Source organism: Strigops habroptila, chromosome 8 (assembly GCF_004027225.2).
Source record: "Strigops habroptila isolate Jane chromosome 8, bStrHab1.2.pri, whole genome shotgun sequence".
NCBI lineage: Eukaryota > Metazoa > Chordata > Aves > Psittaciformes > Psittacidae > Strigops > Strigops habroptila.
The window spans coordinates 41,886,344-41,892,594 of record NC_044284.2 but is presented as its reverse complement, the minus strand read 5'-3'; the positions used below and the strand labels follow the sequence as shown (position 1 = coordinate 41,892,594).

The 6,251-nt window shown below is 46.2% G+C and overlaps 1 long non-coding RNA gene across 1 annotated transcript; it reads right to left on the bottom strand.

The window, feature by feature from the left end:
- Positions 1-1,181: 1,181 nt before the first annotated feature.
- Positions 1,182-4,787, bottom strand: LOC115611869. The gene is made up of 2 exons (XR_003992724.2): positions 3,600-4,787; positions 1,182-2,214 (listed from the first exon to the last, which is right to left on the bottom strand). It is a non-coding gene; the product is annotated as an uncharacterized LOC115611869 (long non-coding RNA).
- Between the last annotated feature and the right edge of the window lie 1,464 nt (positions 4,788-6,251).

Here is a 6,251-nt window from a genome sequence, read left to right as displayed (position 1 = left end):
GGGGGTCGTTTTCTACCTCCTGGTGGTCGTTGAGGCCGAAGTAAGAAGTCTTCCTCCTTTATCCCATAGTTGACCCCTCATTCACATGTCCTTATCTGGGGTTGTTTGTCCTGTTTCTGTCGGTTCCTGGAAGTCTGGCGGTTATCTCGCGATTGTGGTTATCTTATCTTACTCAAGCAGTGTCCGAGTTTCTGTCGGTTCCTGGAAGTCTGGCGGTTATCTCGCGATTGTGGTTATCTTATCTTACTCAAGCAGTGTCCAAGTTTCTGTCTGCATAAGCGATTTCACATCTTTGTTGCCTAACCTTTACATTGAGCTTAACATAAATCTTAATAAACAATATCCTAGTCCATAGTTTCTCACAACCATTTCTGGAAGACTTCTCACTCTTCCATGGTTCTGCAGCCCTCCCTCCTGCTCACACTACCTGTCAGCACATTTCACTTCCACATGTCCATTTTTACATTCCCATCATTAACCTAACTGTTTGACAGGAGTCATCCAAGGTCCAGTCCCCTAGAAGCACCATTGGGAAGCTCCCAACAGCTTCCGCTCAATTACAGCCAGTGGTCCCTGACCCAGTCCCCTCAGCGCTCTGCATTTCTTCTCCTATTATCGTACTGACCAGTTCTGTGCTTCCTGCATTTGAAAATGCTTTCCAGCATCACCGTGTAATCTTGCAGAGATTGCTCCCATTTCTAACACTGCACTTGTATTGCACACTGGACACGTATCTTGCTGTCTTTTCTTAACAAAACTCCTACAAGTTTTGGAAATGGGCTTCTACAATTAGCAGCAAATACAGAACTGAAATTAAAATTGAACAACAGTGTATATTACTAGATGCAAATATAGTACATAAGAATGCTCCAAGTTCTACATTTTTGTGATCTTGCAGCTCTTTCTAAAAGTAAGCAGGAAACCAGAAACTACTCTGCTGAGAGTCAAAGGTGAGGAAAAGAAATGTACCTACTCCTTTCACACAGAAAAGTGAGCTACTTCTGAGAGCACAGTTCAGTTCAGTTCCTTCAGACCAGGCAGTTAAAAAATAAGTTAGCAACATTCCTTTAATGACAGTCCTTGAATCCATGAGAAACCCACATGCTGCTTAGTATGGCGAACCTTGCAGAGAAAGAACTGTCACTCCAACTCTCACAAACTAGGAAGAAAACCCTCAGATTATTTTCATTACTTTTATTATAATTTTTCTGATTTTAAAATTCTTAAACGTTTCTTACTGCAATGCAGTAGCTGGGCAGGGCAAAGGCTTTCTTCCACCTGGATCCAAGATGCATGGAATCACATACCCCTCCCACCTCTCTTACGGAAGACAAGCACACAACCCTCCCCTCGTTCATCAATTCTCGTAAGAAGGCTCCAGTGATATATAAACACATACAGCACCAATATCTCCACAGGCAAGCATGCCTGTGTGGGTGCAGATGATGAATGGCTATTTAAAAAGAAACCAAACAAACCATGGTTTATCAGAACTAGTACATTAAACATGAGAGGTCGTATGGAGAGAAGCAATGGATGCATCGTTCTGGCCAAGCAGGCTGTGCAGCCTTACAGTGACACTTCTGAAAACCAGCCCCACAGGGTGGTGATGATCTAGACAGCAACACTGTAACTTACAGTCCACTTGCACACCAAAGCTCTAACTTAACATGTCCATCTTACAAGCATCCATGTCCAGAAGAGTTCAGCCAGTCCTAATTGTATCCAATGGCTACACAACTCTCTTGACTTCAACCTGATACAATAGCAACATTTCCTCTTGCAGCTGCCAAGCAATGGTGCCAGCAAACAACAGTCTTCCTCATAACGATCATGGAGGAATGACCAAAGTATCTCCAGATCTCTAGGTCCTCCTTATCCTCAAAAGCATCAGTAACAATGATGCTTTCATCATCCTCACCCTTCCTTGAGGTTCCTCGCTGTGTTCAGAGGAAAGGCACTCTAACCATTCATCTTCACACTGCAGGCAAAGTTGTGGCGTTGGTTGAATTACGCTTCTGGTAATAAGTTTCAAAAGTTTCCTCTTGTGGAAATCACTTAAGTATTCCTCACCTGTGTGACAACTGTCATTAACAAAGACCAAGTTCACTTCCATCCTATAATATCATATAGTGCTTACTTGTTAGTAATTGTGGAGATGGGCAGTATAAATTCCTGTGACCTCTCATGGCTGGTTTCTTTCATCTCAGCTTCCTTGGAAAATAAACAAGAATTTCAGTATTTGCCAGACAAATTTAGCATTTAAGCTGTCAGTTTAATTGAAAATACTTTAGTGATAATAAATAACACAGAAGACTCCAAATAGTGTCTCATGGATTAGATCAAGAAACCAAAGCAATTCTATTCAGTGCACTGTGTCCTCTGTTATTGATCCAAGATGAGACAGAAAAGAGCTTCTTTGGCAAGGTAATAAAAGCAGCACACACACCCCCCAACATTTAAGACTGACAAAACTGCCAAAACACTCATAAAATTCATGAGTACAGTCCCAAAACTAGCCTCTTGCTTTCACTAATGAAGAACAGGCCAATCTACTAAAGTTTCCCTTTTAACCTAAAATAAAAGAGGAAATTCGGAGGTCTTATTTCCTGTTCATTGGTCTTTAGACAAATATACCTAGTTCTACCAAGTTCCATGTATTTTAATTTTTCCTCCTAATACTGAGGTATTTAAAAGGTACTCTGCCTTCTGTTTCATATGTTGCATTTATAAGCATACAATTTTATTACATTCTAAACCTCTCCCATCAGCCTTGATGAATTATTCCAGCACAAAAAAATAAGCTGCAATCCTCAGGGAGAAGGAGGCAGAAAAATAAGTGAAACACCTGTCTGTTTACAGTATATGATTCCTTACTGAATAATAATGATGATAATTATGATGATTATAATAATGATGATGACGAGTTACATTATTGGTGCTTTGTACCTGTCCTACATTTATATTCCCAACACACATATATAGATGCCAAATCCTTTTTATTTATGCTACCTCACTTTTACGTGCTTAAAATGTGAGGAGTCTGTCAGGACACACAAGCATCTGTATTTGTCAGTTTGATCTGCTTTGGAGTAACTTTTAACTTTTTCTTTTTTAAAAAAAAAAAAAGATTAGATTCTACACTCCCATATTTCCATTAAAGTTGCTAAAATGTGCAAACTTGCTTGCTGTCACAGTGGGAGCTTAATATACTTTATTAAAGGCTTAAAATCACATTCTATCAAAGTTGAGGTTTTATAAGTCATATAGTTTTCTCCCCTGAAACTTTAAACATCTGAAAGCTTCAGACTCTTCTACATAAAACAAACAAACCCCGCAAGTTTTTTTCTAAGTAGGAGTTGAATTCAAAGAGTCTTAACTAACATCTTGCTGAACTTTTAACACCCCAGGGGAAAGATGGGCTCCCTTTAGCACACTGACCTGTGGTGAAAGAGTAGCAATAGCTGTTGTTTTTTGCTTTTGCAAGAACACCATCACAGAACCCAACAGCAAGTGTTGTCTTACCAAAGCTGATTACACCACATGCAACCTGCTTCAGCCAGAAAGAGGGAAAGCAAGCAGCCAATGCTCCAACATACCTTGCTGAAAGTGCAATTAAGAGAAGGTTCAGGACCTCTGATGAGTCCTCTCTCAAACCATGTAGAGCAAGGAATCATTCCACTATCCCTAGCCACCTCCAGCCTGTTATTGTAACATGTTTCTTTCTGTGAATCTTGCCAGGTCTTTGGGTCTTACTCAACTGGCATCTCATGAACAAGGCATTTGGAAGAAATGAACACATTGAGAAAGCAAGTCTTAACTACAGTAAAAGTCACACACCTTTACAAAATCTAGAGTCAAGCTGTAAAGAACATGCAAAAATTAACAGGAAGAAAGTAAGCAAGCATTGCAAAAGCTGGCTAGTCAAGTAACAGCTTTCTGCCATGCTTTAGTTTCTCGAATTTGCATTTTCTTTTGTTTGTATTGGTCTAGACTCTCAGCAAATTTCTATGCAAAACTATTGCAAACATCTGATTTTAAAAACATCCCCAACCCAACTCTGACAGCTCAATTCAAATGCTGAACATGCAAGACTTTAGAGGAGTCTGCAAAGCAATACCTGACCCTTCTGGTGCAAGACAGAAGGTGTATATGCACAAACAGCCACGCTCTATGGCTTCCTGCAATGGCTGGAGTTTTAGAGAAGTGTCTTACCTGCACATGCACCTTACACAGCTTTGAAACCCCACAAAACGTGTACATAAGGGTTAAAGGAGAAACCTCTACATACTGAGCAGTTCTCTCAGTACACTTGATATGTAACCAGTGGTTTTTATTGTAACTTTTGGATTACTTAGGTTGACTCAGAAAAGCATTTAATAACCTATTCAAATAACCATTTTTACTAGAGTAACTGACTAAGCGTAAATGGGACGGTTTTAATGGTGCCCCAGTAAAACGCAAACTCGCCCCGAGATCTGTTTTGACTAAGGAGGATACTGAACGAACAGCTCTGACCCAAACACGGCCCTTCTCCCGAGCCATGCCAACAGCCCGCGAGGAAAGTTTTCCAGCGCTCTCCCCGCCTCGCCGTTCGCTCCTCCCAGGACAGAAGGGTGATGGGCGGACTGGAAGCTCACACTGCCCGCGGCCGGGAACGGCCCTGCCTGCAGAGCCCCGCCGCTTGCACCCCATCACCGTGCGCGGCGGGGCGACCACGGCGCCCGACTGCGAGGGTAGCGGTACTCCCGGCCCGGCCCGGCAGGCTGTCGCCATGTTTTGCCGGCACCCTGTGCAGCGGGGGAGCACGCTAACCGCCCCAACGATGTGGCTGTGGCCCCGCCCGGCTTGACGGACAGCTCCTGCCACCAACCGGCGGCCGCAGCTCGGCTGTCGGGCACCGCCCACATCACCAATCGCATGCGCGAACGGCGGTCCGACGCAACTCACTGCCGCGGCCAGGGGACCGCAATGCCCGGGCTGCCCCTGCAGAGCTTTCGGTGAACGCTGCAAGCGGAGACCGGCCCCGTCACTCCGCCAGGGACCGACACAGCCAGAGAACTGCCCCGTCACAGCCCCACGGCACTGACGCTCAGAGACTCCAGTGTGACTGACACAGCCGGAGGCCAGCTCCTCTCACAACCCTTTGTGTGAGTGACCTGCTCCTCTCACATCCCCAGTGGGATTGATACCGCCAGGGACCTCCCCTGTCACACCTCCAGTGTGACAGACGCAGCCACAGGCCGGCCCCTCTCACCCCCAGCGGGACTGACAGTGTCACACGCCAGCCCCCGTCACTCCCCCAGTCTGACTGACACTCAGACACCAGTCTCTGCTGTTATCCCAGTTTGACTAATACAGCCAGACACAGCCCCCATCGCAGGCCCAGTGTGACCGACATTGCTGGGGACCGCCCCTTGTCACACACTAAATGTGACTGACACTGGCAGGGACCGCCCCTGTTGCACCCCAAATGTGACTGACACTGTCAGGGACCGCCTCTGTCACACCCCCAGTGTGACTGACACCAGCAGGGACCACCCCTGTTATACCTCCAGTGCGACTGACACTGTCAGGGACCATTCCTGTAACATCCCAAATGTGACTGACACTGTCAGGGACCACATCTGTCACATCCCCAGTGTGACTGACATAGCTGGGGACTGCCTCATGTCACACTCTAAATGTGAGTGACATTGGCAGGGACTGCCCCTCTTACACCCCAAGTGTGACTGACACCAGCAGGGACTGCCCCTTTTACACCCTAAATGTGACTGACACTGTCAGGGCCCACCTCTGCCACACCCCCAATGTGACTGACACTGTCAGGGACCGCCCCTGTCACCCCCACCAGTGTGACTGACACAATCAGTGACCAGCTTGCAACTGTTCCAGTGTGTCTGAGACCCTGAGGCTGCCCTGCTGTCAGATACACCTGCGTGACTGATGCAACCAGGCACCAACTCCTGCTACAACCATCGTGACTGTCATGCTCCCCTGATGCATCACAGTCCCATGAGGCTGACACAACCACCCCCAGTGAGACTGTCACTCAAAAACCAGCCCTTGTCACCCCCCCCGAGTAGGGCTGATCAAGCCAGAGCCCAGCTCCCACTACCGCCCATCAGCATGGCTGAATAGCAAACCTTCCCACAGCTGTAGACTGCCACCCAGGGCAACCACCCCATCAGCACCCTGTATGCAGGCCCAAAAAACCTGGCAGCAAACAGCACTAGCATGCCTACTGCTCC